Source organism: Halichoerus grypus, chromosome 8 (assembly GCF_964656455.1).
Source record: "Halichoerus grypus chromosome 8, mHalGry1.hap1.1, whole genome shotgun sequence".
In the NCBI taxonomy this organism is placed as follows: domain Eukaryota; kingdom Metazoa; phylum Chordata; class Mammalia; order Carnivora; family Phocidae; genus Halichoerus; species Halichoerus grypus.
Genome location: NC_135719.1, coordinates 113,819,139 through 113,840,538, shown reverse-complemented (window position 1 = coordinate 113,840,538; position 21,400 = coordinate 113,819,139). Strand labels below are relative to the sequence as shown.

Below are 21,400 nucleotides of genomic sequence, written 5' to 3'. Positions count from 1 at the left end.
TCTTAATGCTCTTGTGGAAATGCTCTTTATGGAGCATCAGGTTACAAAGCCCCAGTTAGGTGGGGGGTGAGGAGGAATGGAGTGTAAGGGGGCACTGGAGAAATTACTGCAACATTCGAGGATCAAAGAATCCAGCCTGTCAAGTGCTATGATATTTTTTCAATGAGGAAACAAGCTCACATTATTCCCCTGAGGGCTCAGAGACAAAAGCCAAGGTTCAACCAAAAATTTTTAAGACTTTTTTTTAAACCACAAATTATGTCTGTATAAGCTTTGCTTCCACTATTGCTTTTTTCCCCTTGAAATTTGGGTGGGTGGAGGGGGAGCAAGAGAACACTGTATTTTGAAGCTATACTGATAACAACCAGTCTGGTGAATGTGACCATTTTGGAATGTACAAAAGCATTCATTTGGTGCCCATAAATCTGGTGAATGTGTTCATTTACTTAACAAAGTTTATCATTCCAATGGTGAGGGATGTTTTACCTAAATCTACAAGGTGATGAAGGGCTGGCCATGGGTGTGTACATAGCTCAGCCATGCTTCCTGTTTCGTGTTTGCTTATTTTTCTTCCCTGAAGCATGTCTGCATTGCACAGGGTTGAAGAAGAGAGTCTGGGGTTCAAGGATGAGGGGATAGGATGGATGAGGGCAAAAGGATGGGAAGATGATTGTGATGAGTGAGTTAGTTGTACTTTCCCTCCCTTTAGCAAATATTTCAACTTTTGCTTTTTGGAGGGAATCCAGCCTGTTTTAACTTCATTTTCCAGTAGATAATGCTTCTATGAATTTGATTGAACTAGAGAACAGAAATGAAAGAGAGTCAAGGTAAGCATGCTGAAGACTGAAATGTCCCGGTTCAGAGTAGTTCTGCATTCATGTCTGTTGACCATACACATAACATTAGTTATGCCAGAGAAATGAACAGAAGATAAAATCGAAATTCAATCTTCATATGGCTCCAAGACAGGCCCTATATTTGCCTTTGTGTGAGGTTGACAATATCGGTTCTAGCTTGATTGAAGTTTGGAAACTATAAAACAGGGCTTCTTTTAAAAAGTAGAAGAGGGATTTTTGAAGAAGTTGCTTGTCAAAGATCCCCTCCCAGACTCGAGTCAGCTTTGTGCATTTGGAGTGCACATCTGTGATCACAGTACAAGAGCAATGTTTTCATTCGTTTAAATGCCCACTCCTGGCCACCGCCAGGCTTTCCCATACTCATCGAGAGGATTCGTGGCAAGAGAAAAGGCGATGATGTTCCTGTTGTGGTCGGGGTGCTATGGTGGAGAGGTCAGGAAGACAAGTGGATGCAGTAAGTGGAGAAGCTGCACGAACATGACCGCAGGCTGCTTCTCTAAGTTCTAATGGGAACTCAAAAGATGGACTCAGCCCCACTCCACCGTCTACACTGTAAGGTTCTTATTTCTTGTTTTCTTTAAATGGAGTTACAGCAGTACAGTTCACGTTTGGTAAAGGGCACGACCGTAAGCGTACAGCTAATGAATTTTTACAAATGTGTGCATCCAGCTAGCCACTCCAAGATTAAGGGTCTGGAGTTCCCAAAAGAAGCATCCCGGACCACAACATTCCATGTGCAAGAGTTTCATACTTTTACATGCCAGAATAGCTTTCTTATTTAGCCTGGCCCCAAGTCTTTCCCATGGAGAAATGGCCATATTAAATGAATTATGATTTTTTAAAAATTATCTTAATTTCGTAACACAAGGCTGCACAAAACAACGGAAAGCTTTCATTTTCGCCATTGAGCCTCATCAAACCATCCACATGATAACATCTCAAGAACCAGCCCTTCAGCAGTCTAGCTTCTTTTAGGTCTGGAAAGCAGCAAAGGGCTCTCCACGGGAGGGTATAAACATGGATGATGAGCTTGGAGAAGCAGTGGTAGAATTTGCTAAGCTCTCTGTCCTTCAGAAGGAGGAAATGTCTCCCTCTGTTTACCACTGCTTCTTATTTATTTGGTAACCCTTGCTTTGTCTAATTTTTTTTAATCTCCAGGTTTTTTGTCAATCTGACAACAAAAGGTACCCAGGATCTGGAACATAAAATAAATGTGGAGAGAAATAGCCCAGAAATGCTTCCAGTCCTGAGCCATACATTTTATTGGCCAGCACAGTGTGTGAAATCTGCCAAGAACTTGGCGCCATGACCTTGGACAGAGTAGATTTTGTGGTCCCAGAGGCCCTGGTGGTTCTCCTGGATGTCTCTTAAAACCTGTACACATTCTGAGCAGTGTTTTCAATTCTGAGACTGGCTCAAAGGCCTCCTATGTCACACAAAACTGATCACAGGTTGAGGAACAGAATCTAAATTTAGAAATATCTCCCAAAGCTTTATTGCTCAATGGAAAGTGGAACATAGCTGAAATAGAATTATACTCTTTTATTAAAAATGGCAAGCCGGGGGTGCCTGGGTGGCTCAGTCATTAAGCGTCTGCCTTCGGCTCAGGTTATGATCCCGGGATCCTGGGATCAAGCCCCGCATCGGGCTCCCTGCTCAGTGGGGAGTCTGCTTCTCCCTCTCCCACTCCCCCTGCTTGTGTCTCTCTCTCTGTCTAATAAATAAATAAAAATCTTAAAAAAAAAATGGTAAGCCCAAAAAGGGAGGCAAACCTTAAGATAGAAGCTTTGATAAATCAAACAATTAAGTCACAAGCACTTATTAAATATCTTTTGCTCTTAAATATGCTTATTTAATAGATATTTATAAATATTCATTGAGCATCTGTATTAGTTAGGATTCTCAGAGGAACAGAACCAATAGGATATATTTATATAAAGAGACAGATTCATTTTAAAGAAATGGCTCACACAATTGTGGGGATGGTAAATCTGAAATCTACCAGGCAAGCTGGCAGTATGGAAATTTAAGAACTGATGTTGCGACTTTGAGTCTGAAATCCAGAGGATGCGCCAGCAGCCTGGAAATTCAGGAAGGGTTTCTATATTGCGATCTTGAGGCAGAATTTCTTCTTCTCTGGGAAACCTCTATCTTTTGTTCTTCAGGCCTCCAACTGATTGATAAGGCCCATCCACATTATGGAGGATAATCTGTTTTACTTAAAGTCTCTTGATTGTAAATGTTAATCACATCTTAAAAATACCTTCACAGCAACACCTAGACTGGTATTTGACCGAACGAGCTGTCACTATAGCTGTGTGAAACTGACACATAAAATTAACTATCAGAGCATCTAATTGTTTAAGCGATTAGGATGTTAGGGACATTAGGATGTCTCTTAAAACCTGTACACATTCTGAGCAGTGTTTTCAATTCTGAGACTGTTAAGGTGTTAGGGACCATGGAGGATAGATACTCATGGAGGATAAGACACAAAAGCTGATTAGAGCTTAAAATCTAGTAATGTAGAGAATATACAAATGCCTTCCTTCCTTTTCCAGAAATATGGCCAACTAGATAGTCTGAAAAGCCCTTCTGAGGAAGTATTTAAAAATTATGATTTAAACAATGATTTTAAATGATTTCCTGAACTAAAGGAAAGTGATGAATCTGCGAAGGCCAAAAATGTATGGAAAGCAGGAACTCTGGGATGCTATCTGTCAAACTCTGGTGACCTTGGGCTTTGATTATGGTGACTACTGAGGATATGAGAAAGGAGATAAAGCCCAGGACCCAATCAAGGTGAGGAACTAAAGAGAAGACTTTCACATAAAGCTGGGATCACAATAAGCCACATGTCTGAATTAGAGTAGACCTAGAAGTAAGCCCATTGTGTAGAGAGGGATATCAAGGGAACTTGGCATGGATGGAATCAGTCTTCATACAGGTTTATGACCTGAATACATAATATCTCCATGGGCTAAAAACTGCAAGTGGAGAATTTAGTTAAAAGTAATTCTAAGCTGTAATTCCCCCTAGGCAATTGACAAAAGCAAGCACAGATCTTTTCTGGAGTCATCAACCACAACTCAGGTTTCAAAGAATTCCTATAGACAAACTATTGAGAACATAAACTCACAGCCACAAATCACAAAACATATAAACAGAGCACCATGAATGAGAACCAGCAAAATTAGACTTAGGGAGACTTCAAGTACTGAAATGATTATTATATATATGCATCTCCAGAATATAAAAGTGATTTAATATGTTTTAAGAAATAATAGAATTGAAAATATGAGCATAGAACAGGGAATTATAAAAATGGAATTTCTAGAAGTCAAAAATTCAGTGCATATGTTAACTTGCAGATTAAAGACATAAAAAGATAATTGGTAAACTGGAAAAAGGATTTGATGATATCCAGAAGTTAGCCCAAGGACACACACACACAAAATAGAAAATATGAAAAAGTGGCTAAGAAACAAAGAGGATAAATTGAGAGTCTACCATAAGTCTAATAGGAGTTCCAATTATTTCAAGAGTTACCAAAAAAATCTCAAATCTGATACCCAAGAAGCCAAGGATCCTGATTAAGATAAATAACAAGAAAAACGTATCTAGACACATTATAACAAAACCAAAGACATAAAGACATAAAGAAAGTTGTAAAAAAAAAAAAAAAAAAAAACTGGAGAGAAAAGATAGGCCAAAAAAAAAAAAAAAAAGGAGCAAACAGTGCTCAGCAGTAAAATGAAAGGCAAAAGACACTGGAATAATATTTTTAATGTGCAGAAAAAAAATAACTCAATCTAAAAATTTTATACCCAGAAAACCTATCTATCAAGAGCAAGTATGAAGAAATAAAGACACTTTCAGACAAATAAAAATGGAGAGTTTAATACAAAAGAATTCCCACATTCAAGGAGAAATCTAAAGGATATAAATTCAATCCAAACATAAGGTTATTAAGAGGGAAAATAAAGTAACAAAGAAGACAGGACAAATAGAAGGCACAAAATAAGGTGATGAAAATAAAAGTAAATATGTTGGTAATCAAAATAAATGTAAGAAGGAAATCCAAGTACACTGTTTATAGAGATTCATAAGGACATAAAAAGGTTGAAAGTAAATGGGTAGAAAACATCTATTGAGCACATAAGCCAAAAGAAAGTTGGTATGTCTGTTTTACTATCACACCAAAAAGATTCTCAGAAAAAAAAAGAATTACTAGTGATAAATAGGGTCATAACAAAATGATAGAAGTTTTGATATATTAAAAAGATATCATAATTCTAAACTGGATATGCATTTGATATATAGAACAAAAATCGAGAAAATATAAATGCAGACTAGTATTAGTTTTTAAGTGACAAGTGTTATAGGAGAAAAATGAGTGAAATGCTATGTTAATTCAGAGGAGAAAGGGGATATTAGTTGATAAAGTTGGGAATGTATAGTAGAACTAGATTATGGAGGATGCTAAAAGTCAGAGAAATCTGAGTTCAACATGATCAGAAATTGATAACTACCTATATTCTTAAGCAGAAAAGTGACATGATGGAAGTGTTTTCTTAGAAAGAAATACGAAATACCTAGCTATTGTGTGCAAGATGCATTGGATGGGAGAGCTCAGCACCAGGCTGTAAGTAAACAGGGAAGTCTTTATGGGCCACAGGTCACTCCCTACATGGACCATGACAGATGATTTTAAAACACTGAATGAAGAATCCTGGGAAGACTGTAGCTCCAGAACTGTTTAAAGATCAGTCTAAGTTTATTCACCCATAATTATGGTACAGGCAGGGTGCAGTCAAGCCAGATCCTGAATCATGGATTGCTTATAGAGATAGACTTCTGGATATACTTCCTTGAAAATGTTTTTCCAGCCTGAAACTATGACAACTGTGCTATAGGGAGTAGAACATTTGGCCTTGGTAGCTCATCAGCTCATGCGTTAGCATAGACTCAAAGCAGTGTCTGAGGACATGTGCCCTCCTCACAGGCACTCCCCTGATTCACCTCTAAGCACAGGTCGTATGGCTACTGATTCATGCCCACATCTCAATTTGATTTCTCAGTTTTTACAAAATGATGTTAAATCTAATCTCAGAACAAATGTCTACTAAGTTACAAAGGTCTGTATTCAGTTGGAAATAGAGAGTGACTGCAAATGAGACAGAAAATAAAGAAGGAAATTCAAGTGCATTGTGAGACGACACTTAGCAGGCATTCAACTGTAAGGAGCTGGGAGGACATCTACGATGGAGGGGGACATCTATGACCAATTTCTGATGGAGGGGGACAACTACTATTTTTCAAGCAGTAGTTTAAAACGTATTCTAAAATCTACCCCTGGATCAAGCAAAAGCAGATGAGAACTGGTGGTGAATCTACCCCACAACATATCCATCCCCCAACAGGTGGATTTTGCTAAATTGCATTTTTGACAACGTGCCATTGGTCTCTTTTGAGATCATTATTTTTAAAATAGTCATGAAATTTGTTGGGTTTTTTTCCTGAAGGAAGATTACTTATAAAATCATACCGTGACCTCTTTATAAAAACTCTGGAAGAAATCCCCACCCTGTGCTAGTGTAAACAATAGTTGTACTTGTGAAGCTGGCATTTACTTTCTGAACACCAGATTGCATAATGGACCAAGTTTCCTTTTCACATTATAGCCAAGCATGTGACCCACATGGGGGAAGCGTGTTGATTACAGCACACATTTTAGCCCTAATCCTGGCTTCTTTCTTATGCTCCTCTCCCATTTTCTTTCTACTTTTCTCAGATATTTATGCAATGTTATTGTATTTTATATATCCTTAGAGTGTGCCTTAAATCCTATATGCAACAAGTTTGGTATAAATAAGTAAATGAACTATAATGGTTTGAGATATGTTAGAATTCCCCCATGGGGTCAGGACAACATACCCTCTGTGGGATTTTGCCTAAAAGTCACACTTGCTAGTTTCTTTCCCTTCCCTGTTCTGCTGTTCCCACTCAGGAGCACTTCCTTAATGAAGCACTTTAGTAGACAAATCTTTGTGTCAGGGTGGGCTTCTTCATGGAATCTCCCTCACCCCCTACCTTCAAATGATCACTGAGTCTCCCTGATTTTGCCTCCTTGATGTCTTTGGAGCCCATCCAGTGTTCCTCTTCCCCACTGTCCCACCCTAGGCCATCTCATCTCCACTATCTCCTCCCCATTAGACCACCACAGCAGCCTCCTGGAACCAGAATTCTTCATGAGTCCATTCGCCATGTGTAGCCAACAGAGATCTTCCCCCAAATAAAAATCTGATCATGTCATTTCTCTGCTTAGAATTCTTCAAGGATGTCCCACTGTCTTTAAGATAAAGTCTAAACCTTTAACCGGGCTTACAAGACCCTCCAATATGAGGACCCATCCTTCCCCAGGCCTCCTTTCTTCCTCCCCACTCCCGAGCCGACCAGTCTCTCTCCAACCTACCAAACTTCTTGCACACCCCCACCTTGGGCGTGAGCTGTTCACTCCTTCCAAACGCTCTCCTTCTCCCCTCTGCTGAACTCTCTTCTCGGCATTTGTTTGGAGAAGCCATGCATCTGACAAATACCTCTCGAGGTCCTGCCAGGTACCAAGCATTGAGATTGGCTCAGAGGAGTGTGGCAGGCAGCCACCCGGACGCTCTAAAGTGCTCAGCACAAAGGCCACTTTTCCAGAGACAATCCTTCAATCCACACACACTCAGTGGGTGACTCACTGGGCTGCTTCGAGTTCCCACCATACCTGTAACAACCACCAGGTTCAGGGCTCACTACCTGTGTGATGTGTGCCTCGAATTTGTCTCTAAACTGCAATCCCCAGACGGCAGGGTCTGGCTCTGTCTCGTTTCCCACAATACCCCCGATACTGGGTATCCCCTGATATTGACATGCTATAAGAGCTGGCTTTTAGTCAGTGCTCAATAAGTTGTTAAATGAATTAATTCCTCTTTTTGCCTCACAAAGATGATGGCTTACGTGGTCTCGGTCCTTTTTGCTCCTCCTCTATTTGCCACAGACTCAGGTTATGGGGAGAAGCAGAGCAGCCTCAAGGGGTCCCCTTCTTAAACCATCATTGCAGACAGTTTGGGTTCAGGAATAACTCAAAATGCCTTTGGCCAGAAGATATTTTTTGCCCACCAATTTTCATAACCCTGTTTGTTTGAGAGGAAATTTGATCCAGATGTTTCAGATTCATTTACATTAAACTCATCACCACGTGACACTCTAACAGCTTTTGATGGCCATGAAGTCCTTTTCACAAACCAGGCTGCTGCATTTTGCCAGCTATAAATGAGTGCAGGACCCTGGTTCTTTGCACTTGGGTCCAAATTTAGCAAGGATTGGGGGAGTGTGAAGTTTGGCAACTGTACATTCTCCCGTCCCTGCTGAGGCACGGATGGGATTTTACAGACTCTGGAATGTAGATTTCCTAATGATTCAGATGAATGTCACAGTGTGATCATTCCATCCACCAACAGGACACTGAAGCAAGACCCCTCCTTGTCTTTGTGATGTCTTCTATTTTAAAAAGAAGTGGGAAGGAGAAGAGAAAAGGTAAGGAAGGAGTTTTAGAAGAGTCGACTATTAAGCACACATACGCTCACACACAAATGCACACACATCCAAAATGCTTAACAACCTCATGATTCACTAACAGCACCAGGGAATTTAAATGTACTAGTCCCTTGGCAGGCAAGAAGCCAAGGTCCCCCTCCCCTCGCCTCTCTCCCTGTGCTTTTCTCTATCCACCCCTCTCTCCCTGACATAAGGGTAAGTTTTGGCACAGAAAGACGGCTCCTCATTCCACTGAAAACTCAACACTGCAAAACTAACTCAGAGTGAACTGAAAAGATATTTTATGGCTCAGAAAATGTTTATACCAGGGTGGTTCTCTGAAACAACTGGGAAATGTTATCTCAGCACAGTGAGTTGCTCCCTCCTCTGCTCACGGAGCACTTGACTCTGTCTTTGTTCTTAACATGTTGTCATTGATCTGTTAGAAGGCTGTTCCTACCACTATATTGGTAAGATCCAAGGACAGGAGTCGTTATCTCCTTTATCCTTACATACTCAAAATTTAGCAGAGTGTCTGGCACGTAGCAGTTGCTCATGAAATGTCTGATGAATGAATGAATGAGCCCTCTACATTAACCAGAGCTTCCAGATTACTGTGCCACCCACATAGCTAGACACACATCGATGTAAAGAGATAAACGGACATAGACAGAATGAAGAGGCGATATGGAAAGAAGGGAAAATCTATTTCTCAAAAATCCTGTGACTAGAACTAGGGGATTTTAAATAACTCAAACAGGTAGCAGCGATACCTAGATTTGAGCATGCCTATCCAATACTCTTTCCTTTTACTTTTTGTTTCCATTTTTTATGGCTTTCAGGGAGGCAAATCCCTGAAAATTGACACTCCTAAGCCTTCTGATGATACCATAGTTACAGCCTCTCTGCAAGAGGAAAAGCCAGGCCTTCAACGATATTGAAAAACACTCCACAAACCTTTCCCTGAGGCGGGAGAGTTCTGCCCTTGCTTAGATCCAAAGTTAACGACATCCATTTACAAAAGGGAAAAAGATCATAATTTTTTAAATTGTGTTTTTCCATGTGTGACTGGATTTTCTAAGTCAGCCTGAAAGCCACATGCTTGCTAGACCACAACAGTGCTCCAAAGCAGAAGTGACGAGCCTCCGTCTGAAACGCAGGAACGGATGATGTCATCCTCAGCCGTTAAGGACTGAAGGGATTACAAGATTTGAAGTGGGATTTGGAAAAGTCTCTGGTGCTGTGAATACGGGGGGCTGCTGGCTGTCTCCTCACCTGGGCAGAAACACCTCGTTCTCGCCCCTCGTCTTACGGGGGCTGTGTTGTTCTAACCACCCCCTTGGCTAGGACTGTAACGGGTTATTTTGTGTCAGTTTTTCCACTCCAAGTTTCAAGAGCTTTTTCTGTGGATCTTAATTCTTTTCCACTTTTCTTCAAATCTTTTTGACAAGGTTTCAGATCATGAGCAATCTGCAGTGCTGAGGGATATTAAAAGAATGGTGTACTTGGCAGCTTAGGCGCAGGGATGGAGAAGCAGTTAGGGAGGCGGGGAGGGGCCTGCAGCCAGCTGGGGGTCACCTCAACGCCCTAAAGGCTGCACAGCTGTGTTTGGCTTACTTGTGTGAGACTGCAAACTAACAAGACTAATATTTAGATTATTTCATTAAAACGGAACATACTTGTGGAGCATCTACTATGTGGGAAGCATCCCACTAGATACTGAGCGTGATTGTAACCAGGAAGGGAGCGTTCTTGCCACCAACACGCTTTCAATCCAGTACACGCAGATAGGTATAGATAGTATGCTTGGACCCCTCTTTCTTCATTTATCAACTTTAAATAATATTTATTGACCCTCCAACGCAAAAGACGAACATGGTCTCCTACCTTTTCTTCCCTCCTCCTCCTCCCAGTATTTAATATTTACATTCTTATTCTTTTATTTGTTACTTTGAAATTTTAAACTTAAATACTAAGTGCTACCTCACTATTTCTTATTCTAGCAACTTCACTTTGTATCTTAAATGTTTATTATGAAATATAAGAATATAGAGAATATAACACCTATGTTACCTCTTAAATATCTTTTATATACATGTGTATGGATCCATAAATAATATGTATTATTGCCTTTTTTAATGTACATAAGCCATACTATTACTCTGAACAAATTATTTTATAATTTATAAATTTATATTTTATAAATTGCTCGAGTCCTCTCTCTTACCTTCTACATAGTCCTGCTTCTTAATCTAGACTGATTACTTTGAACCATTCCAAACAATGCTGTAGTGAGTCACTTTGTACTCCTGTATGAGAGCTCTCCTAGGAGAATTACCGGGGTGTGGGATCGGGGGGCATCTTCATCAGCTTACTTCTATTCACTTCAAACAGCATTCCTTGACTCCCTACTCTATAAAAATGGGGCAATTGTCATTCCATTCTGTCTTCCTTCCTTCCTTTCTTCTACACTCTACCTTCCGTTGGTTACATTTTACATGGTAAACACAGTTAAAATTGTTGACATTTATATTCTGTATAACCTCTGTTAACTTTTCTCTGCTTTGTCCACGAGTCGACTCTAAAGTCAGACACCAGGGAAAGGTATTTACACATTTATAACCATTTAAATATTGTTCAGTGCCTGGAAAAGCAGGGTGCTGGAATCACATTCCCTCCCCGCGGGCCCCAGAGTTACCAACCTAGGGCCACATTAAGTAGAATGTTCATAGCACCAAGGACTAATGGAGCCCCTTTTCTTACATTTAGCTTTAAACTGGGTCATGTTTAGCTGACTGAGGTACTTGTATACCTTCCCTGAGCCCTTGAAATTCCTTCTTATCTTTCTTCTTTTCATTTTGTTTTCCATTATCATATTCTCAAATTTTTCCCAAACTTTCTTTCACCATCCTTTCTACTGAGTGAGTTGGCTTTTCCCCTCCAAAACTCTCCTGCACCACTCTGGACTTGCCCTCTGGGCCTGCAATACTATTCTCATCCTAGAACATTTTGTCTGCCCCTGCTCTCCTGCAACAGAGCTGTTAAGTTTATGGATTGCATGTCTCCTTCCTTCTTAGTTTACTCCCTTATTTTGCTGGAGTATATCCTTAAGTAACGTCCCACAGAAGGGGGCATGGAAGATAGATCTAAGTCCTCACACATCTGAAATGTTTTTACCCTCACACTTAATAGTTTGGCTCTATATAAAAGTCTGACCAATTGTTAAGCTATGGGAGCTCCCACATTTCCAAATGAGAAGAAGAACAATATCTATATGGGAGGTCTCAGTTTTCCCCCGATGGCCAGTTCAAAATTTTGGGAGCAGAGCTGGCAGACTTTTGTTTTTGCCCTGGGTGAGAGTCAGCTGCCTGGGCTTTCTGCCCTAAAGGGGTAGGGGATTACTGGGGGGGACCCACAGGGAAGTTGTCCGGTGTGTGCTCCAGTTTCACCTTGACCCTTGGCCGTACCTGCTGATTCTGAGCACAGAGCCTCTCGGCGATTTTGTTAGCAGACTGGCTCCAGCGGGGAGAAGACATGGGATCTCAAGTTTCTCCACCTGTTTCATTTAATAGCCTTATCCCGCCCACTTTCCATCTTGCAGAAATCTGTTGACCATTTTCTATCACTTTTGGTAGTCTTATTTCCCCATTTACTAGCTGTGTGACCTCAGAAATTCATTTAACCTTCCTGTACCTCAATTATCTCATATATAAAATGCAAAATAATAGAACCTACTTTATTAGGTTGTTATGAGAATTAAAAGAGTTAATACACTTACAGCACTAGAACGGCACTTGGCACATACTTAACTCCATAATACAATTCAGTTATTATGGTGATGATGTGATGGAGTCTTGAGGGGGTGGGATACAAGATCCCAGGCTGTAGTATTCAGCCAATTTACTAAGGGCTCTGGTCTCAGATGGAAGAAACCCATGGAATGAAATCATCTGGGGTTTATTCATCTTGGAGCTTGAGGTCCCCTGGAGCAGTGCTTCTGAAGCCTTAATATGCACCATGATTACTTGGGAACCTTACTAAAATGCCAATTTTTATTTAATAGGCCAAATGTGAGCTCCGTATTTCACATTTCTAGCAAGTTCCCAGAAGATGCTGATACCGTTGACAGTGTGTATGTGTTTGTGTGTGCGCCATGTGTGCACTCCCTGTGTACACTAGATGTCAATGTGAAATAGATTTTTTTACTGTAGGTCATGATAAAAATGCTGAAAAAATCACTGCCTAGAGAAAGCCAGCCTCATTCTCGGCTGTCTGCACAAGAGACTCTCCCCTGCACCCTGCCCAATGCTAACCTTGGAAATCAGGATATGGTTTTATCCAGGAAGCCGTATTTACTTATTGCAGTAAGAGTTCGTCTCAAATCCTAAGTCCTGTTTATCTGAGGCCCCTTCTCCATGGTGACTGGGATGTTACCCGGCACTATCTTCATCTCTTACTAGTTTTCCCAGCATTTTCGGGCTTCTGGCTTGGCGCCTCTTTCAGACCACCAGAGACCTGACACCCCCTACCCCTTCCCTGGGATATCTGGTTTCACTCTTTAGCTACTGGTTTAGGGTTTCTCTTCCTTGGAAGACAGGGACAGCTGGGAATGTGGATCTCATCCTGTCTGGGTTTTCCCCTGACAAGTGGCGGTAGTAGCAGGATATGAGGTGCTCGAAGACCACTCACACGCTATTATCACCGTGAGCGGAGTCAGTAACGAGAAGAACAGGTGCAGCGGACTGGATTTCACTTCATGGGCAAGTGGGAACGCTACAGGAATCAGGAATGACATGGATTTAAAAAAAAAAATCAATTAGGGGGAGGGATGAGTAGGTTAGCACAGGGGATCTTTAGGATAGCAAAATTGTTCTGTATGATACTATCATGGTGGATATGCGTCATACATTTGTCAAAATCCATAGGATGTCAAACATAAGAGTGAACCCTAATGTAAACTAGAGACTTTAGTTAATAATAATGTACAGTATTGGCTCATCAATTGTAACAGATGTACCACAGTAATGCAAGATGTTAATAATAAGAGAAACTGGGGGGCGGGGGAGGTAGGGTAGGTAAGTGAGAACTCTCTGTACTTTCCACTCAATTTTTCTGTAAATCTAAAACTGCTCTAAAAAATAAAGTCTAGGGGCGTCTGGGTGGCTCAGTCGTTAAGCGTCTGCCTTCAGCTCAGGTCATGATCCCGGGGTCCTGGGACCGAACCCCGCATGGGGCTCCCTGCTCAGCGGGAGGCCTGCTTCTCCCTCTCCCACTCCCCCTGCTTGTGTTCCCTCTCTCACTGTGTCTCTCTCTGTCAAATAAATAAATAAAATCTTTTAAAAAAAATGAAGTCTATTAATTTCAAAAGGAAAAAGAAAAAACTAATTTTGCTGGGCTATTGTGATGATTAAAATGGATACAACATATGAAAGCACTAAATGAATATCTATAGCAACAAGAACAAAAACAATTACCCGTGTCATACATGAATACATCATCCCTCCACACTCATCTCCCTCGAGGTGCCCACTGCTACTGAAGTGACCCGTATCCTCCCAGACCTTTCCGTGTATGTATATATGTAAGGGGGATAATACTTTTGAAATATCTCCCCACATCATGCATTCTTTTTGGTAGGCTACTTTCCCTTCCTGCACCCCATCTGCCATTAAGGCTTATTGTGCCCTGGGTCAGAAAGGTAAAACACAGACTGAAAAAGGAAGTGGGACCCATTCTGCCTTCTCCTCTGGAAGTAAATGTAAAAGAGAAAAGATGGTGAGAAATTCAGACACGACGATCCTTGTTTAGACACGAGGGTCCTTGTTTTCTCTTACGTCTGGGCTGCACTTTTGCATAGGTGGGGGTATAAACACATTCAGATAGCTATAAAGAGACCCCAGACCATCGGGGCGTGGTGTTTACCCAGTACCCCCTCCAGGGACTTAGTTCCAGCCTCGGAGGAAGTCCCTCATTTCCCTTAGAGCCACCTCTCTATAATGCGCTTCGTGAGCATTCTTCGGGGAGGGAAACCTAGATGTGGACTTACTGAATGAGGAGTATGGGCATGGTTCTTATTATAAAATACAATATGGGCACATGGAAATAATCATTTAAGTGGAAAGGTATAAAATAAAAAGTAAAAATCTCACTTCGTGATCCACACTCCAGGCCCACTTTTCACAGATAACTGTTTTTCATCTGTTTGTTTATAGTTTTGTGTTTTCTGGTAGTCATCTACGTAACTCACCTAACATGTTTATACTGTTTCCTGATTTATCTATTGATGTTCTGAAAAATAAAAAATGGGCTCCTTGATATTAAACCCTCTTCCAACTTTTGCTAACTTATTTTTATTTTTAGTTCTATTATCTATTTTTATTATTTTAAAAATACAGCTTTTTTGATGCAGTAACATTAAACAATTTCCCTCCACGGGGAAATATGAGGAAATAAGTACTCTTTTCCCTACTCTTCCTCCCTCTTTCCCCTAACTTTCTTCTATGTTATCTGTACGTGCCCAAGGTCTTTTGGATTTATAATCAAGTTTTACATGCCTTATCTATAGAAAGATTCTTTTAAAAATCCAAAGAACATTTACAATGATTATGTGACTATCATTCGTTCCTGATGGGGATAATATAGCCTAGCCAGAAACAATATGTCATAGTGGTAAAGCCGGAGGCTTAGAATAACTCTGCCACTTAAGAGCTGTGTGACTTGGTTACTTAATTTCTCTGTGCCTTAATTTTTCATCTGAAAAAATTGGGATAATAATAACTACCCTGTAGGATTGTTTGAAGATTGAATGAAATAACCTATCTAAAGCACTTAGCATAGTGCCTGTCACATAGCAAGAATTTCAAGAGAAGTTGAATTATTAGTATTATTATATTGTTATTATTTAGGTAGTGTGAATGGGTCCATTAGGGAGATATTATAAATCTTATGTTATTAAACCTGTGTCACAATAAGGAGAATATTCCTAATACCAAGGTTAAGTGGATTCTCTCTCTCGACACAGTTCAAAATGTCATGTCACAGCTTAATTTGCATTTTTAGACCATGACTTTGTTTAATTCCTGACACATCTAATTGACTTCCGATTTTCTTGTTGAGTGAAGAAACTAAGAATAGACTATATCATACTGTTTGTCGAATAGCCAATCTTGAGAAGAAAGAGATTATGGAATCCCTGACAAATAAAGAGAGAGAGAGAGGAGGGATAACACCCCTGGTTTCTAACTTTCCAGTTCTGGTTTCCATATGACCTGGATTTTTTTCTGTTCCTCAGACACCTGAAAAATCCCCTATCCTAGTCTTATAATATCCCCCCTATGCACACATATTCGTTAAATAGGAGCACATGAGGGTTCCTTTCTTTGAAACCCAGTGATGTTATAGAGGGAATTGTAGTGAACACATCTAGGGACTCTTCCAACCCTGACATTTTTTCTATGGGTTTAAGCTCTTCTGATAGTCTGCTTATCCAGGCTTTCCGTTCTGGCTAAAGTTTTCCTATCCGCCCCCCCTCTTTCGTTCCACTCCTCTCCCCACCTGCCCCCCCCTTTCTGATAGAAACTGAGGACAGAGAAACACCCCACTTGCAGCAAGGATCATTTTGGCCCTTTCATCATTACTCCTCCTCAGGGATCCACAATGTATCCCAGTATGCTGAAGATAATCATCCTCTAGCTTCAGCAAGTTCCAAATCCCTGCTACATTTAAAGAGATACCATATAAAACACATTTTAATACATCAGATCCACAATCACTATGAAGGAAGAGGAAGGAGCATTTCTGCTTCTTGACAAGAAGAACTAGCTGATCATTGTGTACATCTTAGCAGTTACTAAAAATAAATGAGGGTCGTGGGATACAATATTTAAAATCTTGAAATGTCCTAGAAGTAAATACTCTTGAGGTATAGTTTGAGATGTTGCTCAATGCCAAACTTCCCTGAGGACCAGAGAGGAGGGGGTACATAATAACAGACATAAGCTCTCCAAGGGAACGACGCTTTCCAACAATGCAAATGGTGTCAGTTCCCCTACACTGACTGTGAGGTTTTAATAAATCAAATTATCAAAGCTTCATAGATGTAAAAAAAAAAAAGAAACAAAAACAAGTGAAGCAAGCATAGTTTGCTACTCTAACATCAAAGAACCCCAAACCATAAATCCATAACATTCACTTTCAAAAGCAGATGATGAAAAATATGGAATGAGTTTCTTAGATTTAATTTTAAAACAGCAAAAGTATGTGAAAGCAGAAGAGAAATGCTGAAAAGCAGAAACCAGAGCAAAGGGCACTTCATTTTAGAATTTTTAGCTTCTCTAGGGAGCATGAGAGCTTAGTTCCTTCATGGCTGGAAAGCCATAGGCAAAGTTTGCAAGCTCTTTTTGTATTGAGTCCAGTCATTCAGCTCAAGTCAGTAAATCAGACACCCAGGGGATACATAACACATTATTAAATTTATGCAAGAGCTCTGAGTTCATCAAGGAAAATAAAGAAAGGTGCTAAATGTCACAAGTGAGTTTGCTGGTAATCAAGCCATCCAATATTAAATTGATTTTTAAATCACACAGTCTCTTTTTCTGCAAAGTTTCATTCATAGCAGACACTTGTCATTTTTTTTTTTTTTTTTTTGGTTAGACACATTTAATTTCCCTTCTGATAACATCTCAGTTTCCTTTCAGGGAATTGCTTTTCCCTAATGTATGTAATCTTGGGACGTAGTACCTGCCCCCAGCCCCACAAGCTGACAAGGTTGGGTGGACCTCATCCCAGCCTGTCCACGGAGTGAGCAGACAGAAGGTGTGCACTGACATAGACTCAGCCAACGGGACACTCTCCCCAGCCTGAGAATCCCAGGGGAGGGATACCAGGATATGGATGGTCAGGAAAATTTATTTGTCCTTGCTGATTTGCTCTCTTGGGTTCCCTTGTGTCCAGCCCATTCTCCAAAGTTGGTTTTCTAGCCCCTCAATGACTTGTCCCCAGTAATGATCCAAAAAAATCTATTTTTTCTTGAGATCATCAGAGTCTATTTCAAATGCTTGTGACCAAGAGGTCTAATGTATTCATTTGTTCAAAGAAAAAATTTCTTGAACATCTACTCTGTTTGGCACAGGAATATAGAGACAGGTTTCCTACCCTGAGACTGACTGAGATTGCTACATAAACAGATAATTCCAGTGTAATATAGGAGGTGCTATTATAGATAAACAAAGATCACAGAGGCAAAAGTCAGTGATTCTGCATAGGGGACATAGAGAATGTCCTACTGAGGAGGCAAGCATAGTCTGGTTTTGAAGGACAAGTAGTTTACCTTTGCAAAAAAGATGAGGCAAGTTTTTCAGCAGCAAAAACAAAGGACACACAGAGGCATCTAGCCCTGGAGGAACAGGACATGTTTGAGATGCTTCCAGAATTAGGCTGGGGCAGAGGCTGCATGAGCGAATGAGTGTTTGGATGAGGCTGAGGCTACATCATGAAGGACCATGCATTCAGTGCAATGGGATTGGTGTTGAATAAATAGCCAGTGGAATGGCTAAGGCCAAGAAACTCAGGTCTCAGAAACAGTAGGCGGGCAGAAGTAAAACTTAAGATGGAAAAATAGATGCTTCGAACCAATCATATATAACTTTTTTTTTTTTCAAGCATTGATTTAGGTTAAGAAGAAGTGCTTGCAGGCCATAATTAAAAAACAAAACAATCACGTTAAATCTCATGGTATTCCAGATTTGATGATCTACTTTGTTGATCAGAAGAATGTCAAAGGAGATAATGGGCAGCTCTTATTCACTGCTAAAATATTAATACTTGGGAATATTTGAGAATTATCTACCCTTGGGAGACAATTCTCCATGCGTGTCTTGCGTTTCTGCACACCTCACAAGCAAACACACTGACTGCCCCTTGTTTCAGACTACATTTTCAAGGAAGTGGTATATAATGGACAGCTTTGTAAAATGACAGTAATGTCCTCTACAGAGCGTAGGGCATAATATTGGACACCTCTTCAGTGTTCAACACTAGTCTGGGCCTCATGAGAGATAAGAACCCCTACTTTCACTGTATATAGGCAGAGGTGACCAACACATGTCAAACTAGAGTGAACAACACAAAATAATATAGAACCCAGTACGACAGTCCCTAGCAACAGCTGTTGTTTTTTTATATTGTTTAGATGCTTAGTAAAATGTTTTGAACACTGTCAAATTTCAAAGGAGACAAAAATCAGTGAAGGCTTGGTGATGTAGAGGAAACCTCTTTGGAGGAGAACTTCAACTGGGCTCTGAAGAATTGGGAGGGTTTTTATAGGAGGAGATGGGGGGAAACATTTATTACGAAAGTTAAGAATGAGATTTTTTTTTTTTAAGAGAGGGAGAGAGCAGGGAGGGGCAGAGGAAGAGGGAGAGAGAATCTTAAGCAGGCTCCACACCCAGCATAGAGCCCGACACGGGGCTCGATCTCACGACCCTAAGTTCATGACCTGAGCCAAAATCAAGAGTTGGATGCTTAACCAACTAAGCCACCCAAGCGCCCCAAGAATGAGATGGTTAAGGAGCAAGTGGTTGGATGTGGGTTGCCTAGGCTGTCTCCTGTACTTATCCTCTAGGTGTCTCAATCTCCCCGTCTGTGAAGTCTGGGAAATAATGGCCCTATTCCCCAGGGAAGTTAGAGGGAAGCAATGAACCAGCAGGTGTGAAACCTCTTTTGAAGTGAGAGCACATAAAAGCTAAGTTAGATAGACTGACTAAACCAACACTTATCTTATTACTGCCGAATCTTCTCTTCTCCAGGCTAAATGTCCCTTGGTGGCTATACCCATGTGTCACACGGCAAGGCATGAGTCCAGTCTTTTGTTCTGTGTGACTACAACATAGTTTATGTTCTTCTCCAGTTGTAGCCTGACAGGTGCAGATTGGAGAGGGATTTTCATCTTCTTTGGTGTATATATTGTATTTGTACCGATGCAGGCCAAAAATACAATGAGCACCATTAACTCCTACAGTCCTGTCAACTAAAGTTCCATTATAATGAGATCTGCTACTGTACCTTCTCCATCCTGTACTTCTGGACTCAAAGGCAGGAATTTCAACTCAAGTTTCAATTTGCTGTCTCTAGATGACAGTTGATAGAAAACGGTAGTAATGGCTGAACAGACAAGCAACCTCGGGATGCATAAGATGCTTACCTAAGTTCACCCAACTGGGAAGACTGGACCATTATCAATTCCCAGTCTCCTGGTACAGCTGGGCCTTAAACAACCACACTTCCAACTTTCTCCTCAAATCCCTTCCTCCTGACCATTGCTTCATTCTCAAATGACTTTGCTTCCTCCACCAGCCTGAAATTTCCTATTAGAAGACCTACGATGCATCCATCTCCACTGGCACCAACCCTTTCCCTCTTAGCTCTGTAATCCAAGGCTGTGCTTTGGCTTCTTATGGTCATCATTCCAATAGCTCATGTTCTCTCTCCTGCATTTTTAATATTGCCCTCCTTACTGGCTCTTCTACCTCCAAACACACACACACACACACACACACAACATACACACACACACACAAATACACAAATACCCTTTCTGTCTTTTTCATAAAATCCATCTGTCATGGACTCAATGTGTGTGCCCCCTTAAAATTCATATGTTGAAGCCCTAACCCCCAGTCGGACTATACTTGGAGATGGGGTACCTCTGAGAAGTAGTTAAGGTTAAATGAAGTCATAACGGTGGGGTCCTGATCCTCATTTCTCTCTCCACTAGCACTCACTGAAGAAAGGCCAAGAAGGCAGCCATCTACAAGCCAGGAAGAGAGCTCTCACCAGAAATGGAAGTTTCTGGCAACTTGATCATAGACATCCAGCCTCTAGCACTATGAGAAAATAAATTTTTGTTTTAGCCATCCAGTCTGTGGTATTCTGTTATGGCAGCCTGAGCAGACTGAGATGCCATCTATTGATCTTCCCTCACTCCAGCTATTGTCCAATTCGTCCACTTTGGTCATGGCCAAGTTTCTGGAAATAACTCTTTTCAGTTCACTGTTTCTACTTTCACTCTTCCCATTTACTCTCCAACCCATGTCATGCAGCTTCAGACTCTACTACTCAGTGAAATACTCTCACCGAGACTTCCTACAACCTGCAATGATAAAAGCCAGGGTTGAAACTTTCTGCATCATTCAGTGCATTTGGTCACCCCTTCCCTTGTCTCGTGTGACTCTCCTGGTTTGCCTTCCGCCCTTGCAGCCATTCCTTCAGTCTTTTTCCCAACTACTCTCCTGTCCCAAATCCTCCAAAGATGATCTCTGATATCTGAGTGACAATCAAATTTCAACCATAATTTATACTGTGACGACACACAAATGTCTAGTTTTGGTCAAATTCTCTCTGCGAAAGTTGCACGTGCCCAATGGCATAGGCCATTTGAGTGTTCCTAAATTACCTTAAAGTCAGATGTTTCTGGTACTGAATTTACATTTCTCTCCTTCAAACCTGTCCCCCCTCTAATATCCCCCATCCACCGAATCACCAGAGCCTGAAAGCTGGGGTCCTCCTAGATCTATTCTTTTCTTTCAATGTTAGCTTCTATACAAATGTGTGGGTATATTCATATATAAATATAAAGAACTGAATGTTAGTCTACATTAACAATCTACTGTATTATATCATTTAACACCTATAAAGAGGATACCGTCCTCCCTCTTTGTAAGTGAGGAAAGATTCCTAGAGATTGAGTAATGTATCCAGAGTTGTAGAGCTAGGAAATGGCACAGCAGATTTGAACCCAGTTGTATCTTACCTCAAAACCCAAACTCTTTTTTTTTAAGATTTATTTATTTATTTGAGTGCGAGAGAGGGGGGAGGGGCAGAGGGCAAGGGAGAGAGAGCATCCCAAGCAGACTCCCTGCTGAGGGTGGAGCCTGATGTGTGGCTTGATCTCACAACCCTGA

At 40.9% G+C, this 21,400-nt stretch overlaps 1 long non-coding RNA gene across 1 annotated transcript; it reads left to right on the top strand.

The window, feature by feature from the left end:
* The first annotated feature begins 8,354 nt into the window (after window positions 1-8,354).
* On the top strand, window positions 8,355-20,357 carry LOC118548560 (uncharacterized). Its single transcript, XR_004923644.2, has 2 exons — window positions 8,355-8,441; window positions 20,215-20,357. It is a non-coding gene; the product is annotated as an uncharacterized LOC118548560 (long non-coding RNA).
* Window positions 20,358-21,400: the final 1,043 nt, after the last annotated feature.